Source organism: Chiloscyllium punctatum, chromosome 39, assembly GCF_047496795.1.
Source record: "Chiloscyllium punctatum isolate Juve2018m chromosome 39, sChiPun1.3, whole genome shotgun sequence".
NCBI lineage: Eukaryota > Metazoa > Chordata > Chondrichthyes > Orectolobiformes > Hemiscylliidae > Chiloscyllium > Chiloscyllium punctatum.
The window spans coordinates 26,693,401-26,710,697 of record NC_092777.1 but is presented as its reverse complement, the minus strand read 5'-3'; the positions used below and the strand labels follow the sequence as shown (position 1 = coordinate 26,710,697).

Below are 17,297 nucleotides of genomic sequence, written 5' to 3'. Positions count from 1 at the left end.
TTGTACTAACTGACAGGATATAACAGTCAGGTAAGATGGCCATTTCATTTTCCCTTGAGCTTTCTCATGTAACAGTTAGACTTGACAAGATTAGAAGAGGTGCATGGATCTGAATGACCCTGAGACAGCCAGAGATTCCAGTGAGAAATGTTTGATCAAAAGCTGATTGCTAAACCGAATCAAGAGTGTTGACATCTTTTACAAATTGCAATGTGTTTTTGGTTTTCCATTCTATCTAGCTGTATTGTACAAGTAACACAGTACATAACAATTAAAGCTGTTCTTTCATGTGATAATGAAAGGATTCTGTGTTGGTCGATGTAAAATTGTCAGACCTGAACCCACTTCAGGTATGCCACTTAATAATCAGTTAGAAGACACCAGCGTCAAAACAGTGTTGCACATGGGAGGTAAGTAGACACCTACTAACACTGACCTGTAAGACAGGTCTCTACCCAACACATAATTTGAGGCACTTAGTCTTCGTGCTCAGATGAGCCCAGGATTTTTAGACAATTGGTAATTCATGTTTCGCAAAATGATAGAGCACAGTAAGTATGCTTACTTTGTGCTCATCCTAAAGGCAAGTGTATTATAATTAAAAGATCATTGAAAGAAAACATTTTCCACAAGTCAGTGTTATGTGGAAAATGGTGCTGACAAAGAATATTAAATAAGTTATTATTCTTAAACTTCCTCATAGGGTGTATTGCACTCTCAGCAGGATGTGTAAAGTTAGCTCTTTCCCAGATGAAGAAATGAAAAATTGGTTCTGAGTTAACACATGACTCTGCCAGATATCTTTAAGCAGCCAGCTCAAAATCTTTGTATTTGACTGTTCCCTGTTGCGTATGCTCTGTTTAAACCCATATGCATTGCCTGTATCAAATCTGAGCCTTCATCTCTTGTGAGTTATTAGTTCAGCCTCCTCCTAGAAATATGTTTCAAACACAATGCTGCTTTCCCATACAGATTCCACTTCTCTATGGATCCATCAAGTTTGCATTGGAATGTGTCTGATGGATTGATAAATCACACAATCATTCCTTTCAGTGAACCATTATATTACTGATGAGAAGAATTGACTTCACAGATACTAAATGGAAATAATTGGCAGTACTGTGTGGAAATTCATATATTCCCAATACCCCCTATTTTGGCATTTTAGCAAAAGTTTTGACTTATTTCACCTACAAATACATAACACAGTTTCAATTTGTATGTTCAGGGACCAATAGGCTCCAAATGCTCTATTTTGCCCATTGATACAGTCATTACAGACATTGTTATGAATTAATATGGCAAAATTTATCAAGGTGCACCCAAGTAAAACTTATATTTAAAGATAGTAAATAAGGGAATCTCCAGATACAGTAGAAGGATTGGATGAGGAATACAAATGAGAGCTTTAACTGGCCGATTCTGGAATGTTTGAAATCGACCAAGCTGAGGCTCTGTCTCTTCAGTCAAGAAGTGAAGCTATGTATGTTTTGAATAAAGAAGATCTTTTTGTCGATGTTTCATCACGTTCTGTGCCATAAGGAGAGATACAAAATCTATCTTTACACATGTTGTTAGATTCTTATTTTAAACTTTCCCCGAAGGCTGTTTGTTTTTGGTGGACAAATCACTAAATTCCTAATTTCATCTCAAGTGAGACAAGATTATAACATCCAAAAGTATGAAAAGTTTGATCGGTCTACAAGGCTGATTCTTTCATAAACTACATATAATTTAACCTCAGATGTGATTAAACACAGGTAAAACACAGATAAAGTGTTAAGAAAATGAAACTCTGTAAGACAGGTAGGAATAGAATTATCTACTGACATTTCAAGACGTTAAATAAACTTTCTAATCTCGCCTGCTTTCAAGCAAGTTAGTAACTATTTTACATTTGTATTCTCTTCTGAGGTGGTGTATTTGTTAGAACTTTAATCATTCAGACTGTGTTTGTTCTTATTGTCTCGACCTTGCTGGAATTTCAGACTTTCAGATCACAGTCAAATGCTGAAAAAGTAGTGATTTTACAATACTCGATATTGCATTCTAGTTCAAAAGAAGCTTATTGATTGATAAGCATTTTACCAAGAAATTGTAGTTATTGATGTAAACGCACTAGCTTCTTATGAGATCTTTCTGTCGCATAATAGGTAAATCCAAGCAAATAATATTTTTATATTGCATCTAATGTTATCAACGGCACCTTTGTTCTTTTTCTTTCTTTAATTTACCAGACAGTTGTTCACAGAGTTTACAGTAACTTTTCTGTAAAACGGAATTTGCACATGGATATTAACACAATCAGAAGATGGAGGGGTAATCTTGTCTCTTTAGTGTTCTCATTTTTGATTAATAATGACACAAATAAAGAATTGAAAAAAAAACAAAGAGCTGAATACCATTTGAAAATGGCGAAATTTATTGCTGGATTTGTTTTCAGGATGTGTGCTCGCTGACTTTAAACAGGCATAGGCACTTGGCACACAACCATTCTGAAATGGTTCCTCACATCATTGTGCCAGGGTTGCTCTTCCACACAAAACTGAGTGAAAATAATCATATCCTGGAAACAGAAAGCATTTTTATATAATTTTCATATAATCCACTAGCCCGTTCTCAAATTATTGATCCATCTTATTCTAAAACAAAGCTTACATTAACCTACTTAGACATACCTCTGAGGCCACGGATCTGGATTTCTTTGGACGGGATAGAGACGCTATAACTGCACCACAAGAGACCTCATCCAGTCCTGTTCTAAGATAATTTAATCAACCTGTTCAGATATATTACGACTTACCTCTGGAAGAGATACGACTTGAACTCAGGTCTTCTAGGCTAAAGGTAGAAACATGTTCATCATGGCACAAGAGACCTAAACCAGTCCAGCTCTATATCTTTTGATCCACTTGATCCCAGAGGTTCATGCACATCACTGGAGCAGGTGGGACGTGAACTTGATCCTCCTGGCTTAGAGATAGGTACACTACCACTACACTGCCACCCCCTCACAACCCAGTTCTAAACAGTGAACCTTATTTGTTTAATTGTCCAATGAGTGGAACAATACAGGCTCTAATGCAATGAGGGGTACATCGGGTTCCAAGAGATTGATTGTGTTCGGGGACTCTCTAGTCTGAGGTACAGACAGATGTTTCTGTGGCCAGCAGTGAAAAATCAGAATGGTGTGTTGCTTCCCAGGTGCCAGGATCAAGAATGTCTCTGAGAGGGTGCAGAATGTCCTCAAGTGGGAGAGGGGCCAGCAGATAGTCATTGTACACATTGGAACAAAAGACATAGGAAGGGAAAAGGTTGAGGTTCTGAAGGGAGATTACAGAGAGTTAGGCAGAAATTTAAAAGGAGGTCTTCAAAAGTAGCAATATCTGGATTACTCCAGGTGTTACGAGCTAGTGAGGGCAGGAATAGGAGGATACAGCAGATGAATGCATGGCTGAGGAGCTGATGTATGGGAGAAGAATTTACATTTTTGGATCATTGGAAGCTCTTTGGGATAGAAGTAAGCTGTACAAGAGGGATGGATTGCACCTAAATTGGAAGGGGACTAATATATTAGCAGGGAGATTTGCTAGAGCTACTTGGGAGGATTTAAAATAGTAAGATGGGGGGGTCGGACCCAGGGAGATAGTGAGGAAAGAGATCAATCTGAGACTGGTACAGTTGAGAACAAAGGTGAGTCAAATAATCAGGGCAGGCAGGGACAAAGCAGAGAATAAGATAAGACTGATAAATTAAACTGCATTTATTTCAATGCAAAGGGCCTAACAGGGAAAGCAGATGAACTCAGGGCATGGTTAGGAACATGGGACTGAGATATCATAGCAATTACAGTAACATGGCTCAGGGATGGGCAGGACTGGCAGCTTAATGTTCCAGGATAGAAATGCGACAGGAAGGATAGAAAGGGAGGCAAGAGAGGAGGGGGAGTGGTGTTTTTGATAAGGGATAGCATTACAGCTGTGCTGAGGGAGGATATTCCCAGAAATACATCCAGGGAAGTTATTTGGGTGGAACTGAGAAATAAGAAAGGGATGATCACCTTATTGGGATTGTATTATAGACCCCCTAATAGTCAGAGGGAAATTGAGAAACAAACTTGTAAGGAGATCTCAGCTATCTGTAAGAATAATAGGGTAGTTATGGTAGGGGATTTTAACTTTCCAAACATAAACTGGAACTGCCATAGTGTTAAGGGTTTAAATGGAGAGGAATTGTTAAGTGTGTTCAAGGAAATTTTCTGATTCAGTATGTGGATGTACCGACTAGAGAAGGTGCAAAACTTGACCTACTCTTGGGAAATAAGGCAGGGCGGGTAACTGAGTTGTCAGTGGGGGGAGCGCTTTGGGGCCAGAGACCATAATTCTATTAGTTTTAAAATACTAATGTAAAAGGGTAGACCAGATCTCAAAGCTGAAGTTCTAAATTGGAGAAAGGCCAATTTTGATAGTATTAGGCAAGAACTTTCGAAAGCTGACTGGGGGCAGATGTTCACAGGTAAAGGGATGGCTGGAAAATGGGAAACTTTCAGAAATGAGATAACGAGGGTCCAGAGAAAGTATATTCCTGTCAGGGTGAAAGGGAAGGCTGGTAGGTATAGGGACTAAAGAAATTGAGGTTCGGTTAAGAAAATGAAGGAAGCATATGTAATGTATAGACAAGATAGATCAAGTAAATCCTTAGAGTATAAAGGCAGTAGGAGTATACTTAAGACAGAAATCAGGAGGGCAAAAAGGGGACATGAGATAGCTTTGGGAAATAGGGTTAAAGAGAATCCAAAGGGTTTTTACAAATATATTAAGGATAAAAGGGTAACTAGGGAGAGAATAGGACCCCTCAAAGATCAGCAAGGCGGCCTATGTGTGGAGCCGCAGAAGATAAGAGAGATACTAAATGAGTATTTTGTATCAGTATTTACTGTGGAAAAGGACATGTAAGATATAGAATGGACGGAAATAGATGGTGACAACTTGAAAAATGTCCATATCACACATAAAAGTGGAGAAATCCCCAGGACCTGATTGGGTGTACCCGAGAACTCTGTGGGAAGCGAGGGAAGTGATTGCTGGGCCTCTTAATGAGATATATGTGTCATCATTAGTCACAGGTGAGGTGCCAGAAGACTGGAGGTTGGCTAACATGTTGTTCCTGTTTAAGAAGGTGGTAATGACAGGCCAGGGAACAATAGACTGGTGACCTTGATGTCGGTTGTGGGCAAGTTATTGGAGGGAATCCTGAGGGACAGGATGTACATGTATTTGGAAAGGCAAGGGCTGATTAGGGATAGTCAACATGCTTTGTGTGTGGGAAATTATGTCTCACAAACTTGATTGAGTTTTTTGAAGAAGTAACAAAGAGGATTGATGAGGGCAGAGCGGTAGATGTGATCTATATGGACTTCAGTAAGGCATTCGACAAGGTTCCCCATGGGAGACTGATTAACAAGGTTAGATCTCTTGGAATACAGGGAGAACTAGCCATTTGGATACAGAATTGGCTCAAAGGTAGAAGACAGAGGGTGGTGGTCAAGAGTTGCTTTTCTAACTGGAGGCCTGTGACCAGTGGAGTGCCAAAAGGATCGGTGCTGGGTCCACTACTTTTCATCATTTATATAAATGATTTGGATGCGAGCATAAGATGTATAGTTATCAAGTTTGCAGATGACACCAGAATTGGAGGTATAGTGGACAGCGAAGAAGGTTACCTCAGATTACAATGGGATCTTGATCAGATGGGTCAGTGGACTGAGATGTGGCAGAATAGGTTTAATTTAGATAAATGAGAGGTGCTGCATTTTGGGAAAGAAAATCTTAGGAGGATTTATACACTTAATGGTAAGGTCCTCAGGAGTGTTGCTAAACAAAAGACCTTGGAGTGCAGGTTCATAGCTCCTTGAAAGCGGAGACGCAGGTAGATAGGATAGTGAAGAAGGCATTTGATATGCTTTCCTTTATTGGTCAGAGTATTGAGTACAGGAGTTGGGAGGTCATATTGCGGCTGTACAGAACATTGGTTAGGCCACTTTTGGAATATTGTGTGCAATTCTGGTCTCCTTTCCTATCTGAAAGATGTTGTGAAACTTGAAAGGGTTCAGAAAAGATTTACAAGTATGTTGCCAGGGTTGGAGGATTTGAGCTATAGGGAGAGGCTGAACAGGCTGGGGCTGTTTTCCCTGGAGCGCCGGAGGCTGAGGGGTGAACTTATAGAGGTTTACAAAATTATGAGGGGCATGGATAGGGTAAATAGACAAAGTCTTTTCCCTGGGGTGGGGGAATTCCAGAACTAGAGGGCATAGGTTTAGGGTGAGAGGGGAAAGATATAAAAGAGACCTAAAGGGCAACTTTTCCACACAAAGGTTGGAACTTGTACAGAATGAGCTGCCAGAGGAAGTGGTGGAGGCTAGTACAATTGCAACATTTAAAAGGCATCTGGATGGGTATATGAATAGGAAGGGTTTGGAGGGATATGGCAGGTGGGACTAGATTGGTTGGGATGTCTGGTTGGCATGGACGAATTGGACCAAAAGGTCTGTTTCCATGCTGTCCATCTCTATGACTCTATGTGTCTGATATTTCATGATTTATGCAGATTAACAACTGATAGAATTGGACGAAACTTAATCTCCACCTAAAGTGCCTCCACAACAAAGAGGAGGAGACCTCTAATGAGAACAGACAGTTTGTCTAAACTAATTTCTATCAGTAAATAAATGATAACCTAAATTATACTCATCAGATCAGATTGAAGGAAGCAATCAATATCATCCGGCGTCCACCAGCCATGGAATGCTGAATATTTCACATCAATTAGGGCAGGTAATTTAGCAATATTCTCTAACAATCAGTTTCTGGCAATGTATCAACTCACAACTAGTTTGTAAAACCCCCTCAGCCAGAACATTTAAAACAGTCCTAACTCCTGGCATCTATAGGATATGGAGAGAAGAATTGCTCAGGTTCTTGTGTGTAACAAATCATGTTATCAGTCCTCTTAAATATATTTATGATTTTATTATGCAGGGCAACAAGAGCCACTATTTCATATCTTTGAAAAATTATTTATTTTATTAAGGGCTTACATTACAAAGATCATGGAGCAGAATTCTGTCCTTGGATTTGCTTCTAAGTACTAACAAAATTACTTCCAGTGATTAGCAGGAAAGGGTGGGAATTTTCCCAATTAATTTCGGGGTTCAAGCTCAGAATACATGAAATTCAGATGAAGGTTCAGCTCTCAATTAATTCAGATGCTAATTGCTCTCCTTGAATATTAAAAGAAAAGGCAGCATACTTGAGTGAAATGGGGCATTGGAAAAATAATTAAGTCCTCAACAACTCATGTTGATCATTCGGTTCAAAACTTCAAGCTGCAACATTAAGTGAATCTAAACATGTTCACTTCTTTAAAAACTTAGCTCAAAGAAATCTTAATTTGTGTCACCTGCTCTGCTTCAAGTCAAACTGGTGAAGCTAATGAAACACACTCCCTACAGATTACAGATATGTCTTCATACAAACGCAATCAGCCTCTCACATCAGGGCCTGCTGTGGCTAATAGTTGTGCCAGTTGACCGAATGAATGTTTGCTTTGTATAACACAGTCAACTAATGTCACCAGCTGGCTCTCAATCAACAATCATAAACATGATAATATGCAGCTGTCCAGACTTTGATCAGCCAAAAACTCATGGAAACCTTATGAAAAGAAAGAACAGAAGCAAGACTCCCTTTCCAGCAATGAACATAGCGATTTGATTTTGAACTGCTAATATGACACGTATAAATTGTGTGTCTCCTTGCTTTCAGTGCAATAGAGTCCGACTTGCTTCAAACTTACATTGTGCAAAGAAGTCAGGTTGGGAAAAGACTTTGTGACTATCGCTTGAACTAAAGCATGAGGCTTTCCAGCTCTGACGATAAAATATCTACAAGGGTTCTCGGAGGAAAAATAGATTACGTATAGGATTGACCTGCACATTGTTTTACTGTTGAAGGTTTATTATGCAGGAAGTGTGGCTTAATCTAACTGCAGCTAATGTGAACACCAGTCAGCTAGCAAACTGAAGGTACTTTGATCAAATCAATGTTAATAACCTATTTTAACTGATTTTAATTTCTTGACCATTTGCAGTGAGCAGAGAGAGAGAAAAAGTAAACATGAAGCAGCCCAAATAGAGCAACATTAAGTTTATTCTCAAAGATCTGAGTCTGGCCCAACTCAAAACATATCAAGTTCAGATACACTGTCAGTTTGAGTTAAAAAGACAATGCGAGCAATGCAATGAAATGTTACTCTGCACAAACATCAACAATGTATTTTTTCATGGGGTCTACTCTGCCTCCGTTTTATGTGCTTTGGAATCTCATCCTCTTCTTCATCCATGCTGTTCATGATCTCTGAAACAGGGAGTTTGGGTTCATGGGCTACCCCATGGACCACTTACAGTCATTACCTTTTGTTGTTTGTTATGGTACAATTCACTCTTCTTCCTTAATGGGAGAGGTCAGAATACTTGGTGGCTTCATACAGCCCCTGAACTCCAGTTCCTTTGCAATCTAGGGCTAATCTCTATAGTTTATTATATAATTGTCTTTTATCCAATAGCTAGTTGTCACAGCGGTGAGGAAGCATTTTAGATCCAGAAAAGATTGAAGCAGAATTCAAACCCAAATGTGTTTCCCTATGTAGCATAGGGAATGCCTGCATTAATGAACGGTAACTTAAAATCATAGAATTAACAGAAATTATTAATACAGAAATTCACTGTCCCATAATTTTAGGCATCTTAAATGACTTTGTTTACTTGATTTGCCTTCATAATTTTGTATCATTCTGCCATTGCAATCTCATCTCATCCATACAGCATTAACAATGACTTCATGTCTTCTCATTTGAATCTCTGCATCCCCTTATCCTGACACTCAGTATTCAATAGTGACACTTTCAGACATGCCAACTCCATTTGTAAGTCTTTTGGTCTTGCTGGTTCCACTCCCTGTCTTTGAAAATCAATCTTGAATTTGGTAAATTGCTGAATTCTCTGTCCTTTTTCTCCTGGTTTGAGGTACCTTCCAATGTTTTCCTCACATTGAGGCAATCTTTACAAATGTCAGTGCTGTGAATGAATTACTTCTGCTTTGGATGCCCGGAGTAAGAGTTAAATATTGAAGGTGCTCTGCACAGTAAAGTTTCAGTTACACTGTCCCTGAAAATATGGCTTGGATTTTCCTTCCTCATGAGTTGGGTTTTCTTGTGGATGTACACCTGAGTGTATTCCTGTGGCTGGGCATGTTTTGCAGAGGTGGATGGGTATCAGATGAGTTTCACTTGCCATGGAAACTAATACCCGGTAAGGTAATTGACCCTAAAATAGATGGAGTCGTAGCATTGTACAACATGGTAACAGACCTTTCGGTCCAACTCATCCATGCCAACCAGATATCCTAAATTAATTTAGTCCGATTTGCCAACATTTGGCCCATATCCCTCTAAACCCTCCTTATTCATATACTCATCCCGATGTCTTTTCAATGTTGTAATCGTACCAGCCTCCACCAAAATGATGGATGAAATATGTAGCCCTGCCAGACTTTGAGGCTGGCAGTGGAGCCTTTGCTGCATGTGGAGTCTTCCAAGTAAATAGAGGCACCTTCCTGCAGTAAGTTAGAGCCAGAGGCTCCACAATCCATTTACAACATTACAAGCATCAGGCTACAATCATGTATGAAGTGAGCCTTTATAATCGTCACATTTATGTTTCTACATTAGTCTTAGTAAAATGTCTTGTTTCAGACACTGCTAAGTAGACCTGTAGCACATTATTTCATTGGTTACTTTATTTACTGTCTATAATAATCTTACTAAAGATGTGGCACATCCTATCTACCTTGTCGTCGAATTACCGCAGATAGATAGTGCAGCACAGTAGGCCTGTAATCCAACATCTGTAGTTTCTACACAGTAACTTTTGACACATTTTTGGCTTAGATTTAATTCCACTTTTTTAACCAGTCACATACCATTAATAAGGTTATATGGTTCAATGTTTTAGTGGGTGATTGGCTATAAAACCTCAGATATAAAACTTGTTTGACACAGGATCCTCTCTGGTGTTAGTCCAGGGAACTGTAAAACAAATTCTTCAGCTAACCTGAGATCAAGCAGTTAAAAAAAACATTGTCAGGAATTTTGGCTTTCAATTTTTTCCCAATTTTAATGAAGCACCCCTAGGCAGCATCAGTTGTGGTACAATCTTTCCAATGATGCTATTTCTGAAGATTCTGAACAAAGTGATTTCATACACAAAAGCTTTATAATAAGGATTGTACTGTTTGCACTTTCCAAAAATAATGGCATCAAAAAAAGAACTCACAATACACTGCCATTGTAAATGCTGCCAAACATATCAGCTATAACTCAGGGCAGTTCTAATTTGTCATGTTATCTCTCCCTTTATCTTCTCCAGTAATGCTGCACTACACTTTTAAACCATAAACAGATTCTTGGGAAACGTTGCAAAGCCTACTTCAATTCTTCTGTTTGCTGTATTCAATGCATGCAATTTCTTTCTCTGCATAAGACAATGGTTACAGATTTGGTTATTCAATGAATAAACTTGCTTAAGTCTCCCATGCCACGTGGGAGAAATAAAATCAATCAAACATCATTTTGAAGAGGAATCGGGGAGTCCAGGATGCCTCTGAAAGTCATTCGTGGAGACATATGAGCTAAGTTTTCTCATTACATGTACTTGGGGATTACAGCTTCATAAATTACCTGCCTAAAAAAATTCTGTCATTTTCATTTGATTTATTAAAAAAAAGTTAAAGTTTTGGTGAGAAAATGGAAGGCTTTGAATCAATAATGTTTGTCATGAATTTCCAACAGCTCTTTAGAACAACTAGGACTATCTTGCACTTTGATGAACTTAATAACTGTGAATAAATCATCTGCACTTTATTTACCCCTTTAAGGGTCATACTTTTAATTTATCACCTTTATTTATGCAATTTCAAGATAATTGCTCCTGAACAAAACAGTTTAGCCCATCTTTATTTAACTATCCAGAGAAAGTTTTGTGACCTTTCAACATGGGATCTGACTATTGTTTAAATAATGCCAAGGATTTTTCTTTTACTATGTCTGCAGGTTACTATTTGCATAAAGAACAATCATTTCTAAAAATTTGCCATTTTGTAAAAAGTCGCCTGATGTCCAGCAGTTCAATCCAATGTAATATCTTTCTTTCTAACTTCAAAAAAATTGAATCTGCTGCTCTCCCACATATTACTTGTAAGCTAAATTATTCAAGGATCCCCAGTCTATGATTGTAATTCAGATCCCTGACATTCAGGATTAGCTTCATGCCCCTCTCCTCACCGACTCCAAAGGTTATTTAATGAATTTAATTGCGTTAACTAATTAACTAATCAGAAAAGGACCTTTAGAGTTGGTTTGTTTTAAACTCTGTTGTGCATCATTGTTATGATGGCAGTGTCCAACAAAGCCAAGTATTGTGGGTAAGTTTGCTGTGGAGGTTCTGGTGTTGGACTGGGGTGGACAAAGTTAAAAACCAAAGTTAAAAATAAAAGTTAAAAATGCTTCCTGATGAAGGGCTTTCGCCCAAAACTTTGATTTTCCTGCTCTTCGGATGCTGCCTGACCTGCTGTGTTTTTCCATCTTGACTCTAATTTCCAGCATTTGCAGTACCCAGCTTCGCAAAGTTAAAAATCACACAATGTCCTCATAATACTTAGTCAAAAATCACACAACATCAGGTTATAGTCCAATAGGTTTATTTGGAAGTACAAGCTTTTGGAGCACTGCTCCTTCGTCAGATAGCTAATGATGAAAGAGCAGTGCTCCAAAAGCTTGTATTTCCAAATAAACCTGTTGGACTATAACTTGGTATTGTGTGATTTTTGACTAAGTATTATGGGGACATTCTTCAGCGTACATCATATACCATAACAGTGAATAGTAAAGAGTAGGCAATAACAGCACAAAATGAAGTCTGATTAATATTTAATTTTCTTAATCCTCCTGAGCCAAATTTTACCTTTTCATACTTTAGTACGGTATTCTTGCTGGTCTCCTACATTTTCTCCTCCATAAACTTGAGGACATCCGAAATGCTGCTCCACAGGACACACAGAGCCCCGATTACTGATCACCCTGTGTTCACTGGCCAACATTCATTCCTGGTCAAGCATTAACTTTGAGCCTTGATTTTAAAATCCAGCTCAGTTGTAAGTAATCGTCAGAGCCTTAACTGTCTCTATCTCTGTAATCTCCTTCAATACCACAACACTCTGATTCTTGCTACTTGAGCTTCTTGATTTTACTCATTTCACTTTCCAGGTTAACACCTTCAATTTTCTCAGCCCTGCAAACTTTGGAAGACATTCCCTCTGCCTCTCCTCTCCTCTCCCTCATACTCCTCCTTAAAACCTACCTAATTGCACTGGTTTGCGACCATCTGGCCTAAGCTCTCATTGTGTGACTTGGTATCATGATTTGTTTATGTGCATATTATTCTTGTGCAGCATTTTGTGATACTTCATTATTTTAAAGATACAATCTAAACATAATTTGTTACTCTTGTTATTATGAGGTATATTCTACAACAGCATTCCTCTCAGGAAAGGGAGAAAGGAAATATTGAAAAGACAAGACCTGTTTTATAAGAAAGTATTGTTCCATAGTATTTGATAGAAATGACATAGTGTGAAAATACATTAAAAATCTATTCAGAGCAAAAGATTTATGTTGGTGTTTATTGTCCATTGCCTCCGCCGATCTTACTTCGCATCACCCTATCAATACGTCTTTCTATTTCTTCCTCCCTCATGAAATGATCTACTTTCCTTCAAATGCATCAATGCTGTTGGGTTCAGCACTCTCTAAGTGAAGCATTATAGATAGAAACAGACCATTCATCCCAAACTATCTGTATTGGTGCTTATCAACACTCGTGGTCCCAGAAGCCCATCCAGTTCCCAAATTAATGTATTCTCATGTCCCTCAGCAACCTGACCAAATCAGTACCTTATCTGTTACTTCTACCTTGGCCGTTTTCATGGCAGCTATGAAACACACTGTCATCCACACCCAGCCCACCCTTAGAAAATAGCTCCTCAAATGAAAGTGACAAGATTGCAAAAATTTCTCAATTCCTCTGTTCCATACGGATCAGTCGCACAGGAGAACAATATGTTTTCTCATTGGTTACAGGATAGAATAATTCGGATGAAGCAGATAGTTGCTGCCATTACTATTTGCCTTTTCTGTAATGCTGCTGCCCTATGTTCCTGAGATTATTGTCTTATCAAGTCATTTATACCCAAAAGAATTTCACTCTATCACTCCTCTGTACATTTTAGAATATCTTTTTAAATGCAACACATTTTACTCAGGTACAAGTATTCATAAAACTTTTTAATGCTAATTTTTTAAAAATGTGATTTATTGTAAAATTTTGGACCATTATCTGGAAAAAATATATCCACTGCCTTTCATTCTCTCAATGAAAACATAAGGAAACTAGAATGGTGCTATCATTGAATTGTTACAGTTTGGAAGGAGTTGAGAGTGTAGTGCTGGAAAAGCACAGCAGGTCAAGCAGCATCTGAGGAGCAGGAGAATGGACGTTTCGGGCATCAGCTCTTCATCAGCCTTTCCTGATGAAGGGCTGATGCCCGAAATGTCAATTCTCCTGCTCCTCAGATGCTGCTTGACCTCCTGTGTTTTTCCAGCACTACATTCTTGACTCTGAGCTCCAACATCTGCAGTCCACACTTTCTCCACTGTGTGGATGGAGGCCATTTGGCCCATCCTGTCTACACTGGCACTCTGAAGGAGCATTCTGACTTAGTACCCCATTCTCCTGCCTTTTCCCTATGACCCTGCATATTGTTTCTATATAAATAATCATTAAATACTGTCTTCACTACTACATTTGAACCAGCTTCCACACACTTTCAGGCAAGGCATTCCAAGCCCGAACCACTCACTATCAAAAAAAGATTTTCTCACTTCACATTTGTTTCTTTTACAAATTACCTTATATCTTTTATCTTGTTCTTGATCCTTTTATGGATCCTTAAAGGGTTATGCTGATAGGGATAGACGAAGAGTGAGAGATGAGATTTGTATGGAAGATTTGGAGCATTTGGACGAAGTTCCTGATACATTTCTGCATTGTATGTTCCTTAATTATTTCCCACTGCCTCTTCCAGTTTTAAATATGTACCCACTTCTTCTCTCCTGTCTTTTGCATTCCTCAGCACTATCATTGCCATCTGTGCAAAGTTTACCATGTTAAGTTATGTCAAATATGTTGCATGGGGTGTTTAATTTGAAAAGAAACATTATAAACATCATTGCAGAGCACTCCAAGGGTTAAGATGAGGCAATGAACAAAACTGTTGGGTAATAAAGTGCACAAGATGATAAACACGAGATATTTCCTTTTCCAGTTCCTAGTCTTGCTGTTTGGAAGACTTAAACAGTTGGAGTGGAGTTTGTGGAAATATTAGACTACAAAAGGGCCATTTCACAAGCCTGACAGGAGGACATAAAATAGATTACAAGAGCCAAGAAAAGTACTAGGAGGACAGGAGGTGAAAAATGATTTGATTTTTATATTTTATCCACTGAGGATACTGAAATCAATCTATATCCATGTGTGATGACATGCAAGTAAAAGTAATGCCATATGGTTTACTAGCGGGGGGGCAGGCCTCCTGCTCTGTCTTGTCCACTGACTGTTGCAGAAGGACAGTTGTTTTATTGTTCACTTTTAAAGAAATAAATAATGTATCAGTGATATTATACCTCATTTATTTCAATTTCCACATAATGCTGAAAGCAGCAATTTCACCAGAATGCTTTTCTTTTCAATTCAAAGTATTCAAACAAACTAATTGGGAATATCACACAATTGGCCAAATATGCAAATCCTAAAATAGCTGGTGATTGACTTTCTCTCTCTTTCTGTAAAGGCATGTAGGATTTGAGAACAGATGAAGTGGAAGTTACTTAAAAGCCAAGCATACCCCTGTACAGTATGGATTACCCTGCCTTGTTCCTGGTCACAGCAGTACCTGAAGAGTACATTGTACCTGCCCATTGCGATGGCAATATATTAATACAGTAATGTTCTTTCAGTCAGCAGTCAGCTCGGTGTTGAAACCAGGGAATGCTGCAGTTAGCATCGTCTGGCAGTCCCACGCTTTTCCACTTCATATCAAAGCATCAGAAGGAATGCATAGATTGAGTGATGGCTGTAGTCATTCAGGTATATAGGATGGTGGCCAATGGGTTTAAAAACTGAAATACAAATGTGCAAGTATTTTTAACACAGTATTTTCCTTAGAAATTTCCAGATGAAAGGTGAAGCATCAAAAATTTGGTGACCTGTGGAAAGAAAATTAAAACACAGTGAATAAAATATGACAAATCAGATTACAGGTAGTTCTTCTCTAATGCGATGCTTGCATTCTTGTGCAACCTCACGTTATAGAAAAATCACGCTGTAGAAACAGCACTTAAAGCATTGGCGATGTAATCACATTACAGCCAACACATGTTTTAAAAGTTTGCGCTTTAGAAACAATGTCCCCAATTCATCAATCACATTACAGTGAATTCTTGTTAACAAAATGTGTGTTATAGCAGAACAACCTGTATCTGGTCTTTATCACATTTCTTTTTGTGGAATCTCACTGTACGCAAATTGGCTGCTGGGTTTCTTACATTATGACAATTGATGATGCTTTTGAAAGAACATTGTTTGTAAAGCATCTTGGGATACCCTGGGGAGAGATAACTCACTATAGAAGTGATGTTTTTTTCTCTGTATTACTTTGGGTTTAATATTTTTGATGAAATTGTGAAATATAATGAAAAAATATTTCCACCACAACAGCGATCATAGAATCCCGCTTGGAAACAGACCCTTTGGCCCAACAAATCCACATCAACCCTCCGAAGAGTAACCCACCCACACCCACTCCTTACTCTTTTAATCTACATTTACCGCCGACTATTGCACCTAACCTACACACTCTGAACACTATGGGCAATTTAGCTTCGCCAATTCACCTAACTTGCACATCTTTAGACTGTGGGAGGAAACCGGGGCACCCAGAGGAAATCCACACAAACACTGGGAGAATGTTACAAATTCCCCACAAACAGTTGCCCAAGGCTGGAATCGAACCTGCGTTCCAGGTTTGATTCCAGCAACAATGCTAACCACTGAGCCACCACACCACCCAATGCTGATAATCTGGTAATGTTTGTTTTGCCTTCAATACTTCTCAATTCCCATTTCTGTAAAACACTAGAATGGGAGGACATTATTTACACATCATCTCTGCCTGTCTACTTCTACTGTGTAACAGTATCATGTGACCATGACAGAAAACAGGGAATGAACAGTAACACAGTTGGATACACAGTTCGAATGACAGCAAATATCAGGTGGATTGTTAAATCTATCACTAAATATCGACAGTTTAAGATCAGTGTCAGATTTTAGGATGAACTGCTTGTACTTGGACCTCTCATGGTACTGCAGTAATCTTGAATAATTTAGATTTCTTTATTTACTAATTGGGCATCAGATACTCAAACAGATATTGGTCAGCAGTTTGACAGTGTAACAGCCATTAATTCCTGCTCGAGAACTAAATTCTCAGACGGTTGTTTGAATTTCAACCATTTTATTCTACAGCTTGTTAAAAAGATAGCAAAGTCATATTAGGCAAAATATATATTTAACTATTTCCTAGTGCTTTAAAGGAATGGCAACAATCATTACAAAAATATGAGAAATGATCTCCTTATTTTTTCCGATTATTACTGCCTTGCTCAATCTATTTATTTTGTTTCAAATCATGTTTATTTTTTTCCACCAACTTTGTCTTGCTCTCTTTCCATTTGTGATTCCCATTGGAATAAGATTCAGCAGACAACAACAATCCTCCAATATCTCACTCAATTCATCAGCCATGAATCCAGACATTATTTCTGAAAGCTACTTGGCCATAGTATGCACCATGGCTTAGGCCCAATATTGATTTTACCCAACTTTTACATATTCAGCTGAAGTGACTGCCAAGCAACATTCCTTCTATAATACCTATTACATACAGATCAGCATCTCATTGTCCTTGATGGGGCAGTGAGAAAATCAGTTGACAATGAACACATAAAAAACAGATGGTTACATAGTGGAAAGGCCAGTGGACATATAGGATTGCCAGAGGTATTTA

At 38.5% G+C, this 17,297-nt stretch overlaps 2 long non-coding RNA genes across 3 annotated transcripts in view; one reads left to right on the top strand and one right to left on the bottom strand.

The window, feature by feature from the left end:
- LOC140463889 (uncharacterized) overlaps window positions 1-17,297 on the top strand; it is a 143,405-nt gene that overhangs the window by 29,611 nt on the left and 96,497 nt on the right. The gene's annotated exons all lie outside the window — the stretch shown is intronic.
- LOC140463890 (uncharacterized) overlaps window positions 14,845-17,297 on the bottom strand; it is a 72,568-nt gene continuing 70,115 nt past the window's right edge. For both annotated transcript variants that reach the window (XR_011954803.1, XR_011954804.1), the window contains exon 3: window positions 14,845-15,435. This is a non-coding gene — a long non-coding RNA (uncharacterized lncRNA). The remainder of the gene's footprint in view (window positions 15,436-17,297) is intronic.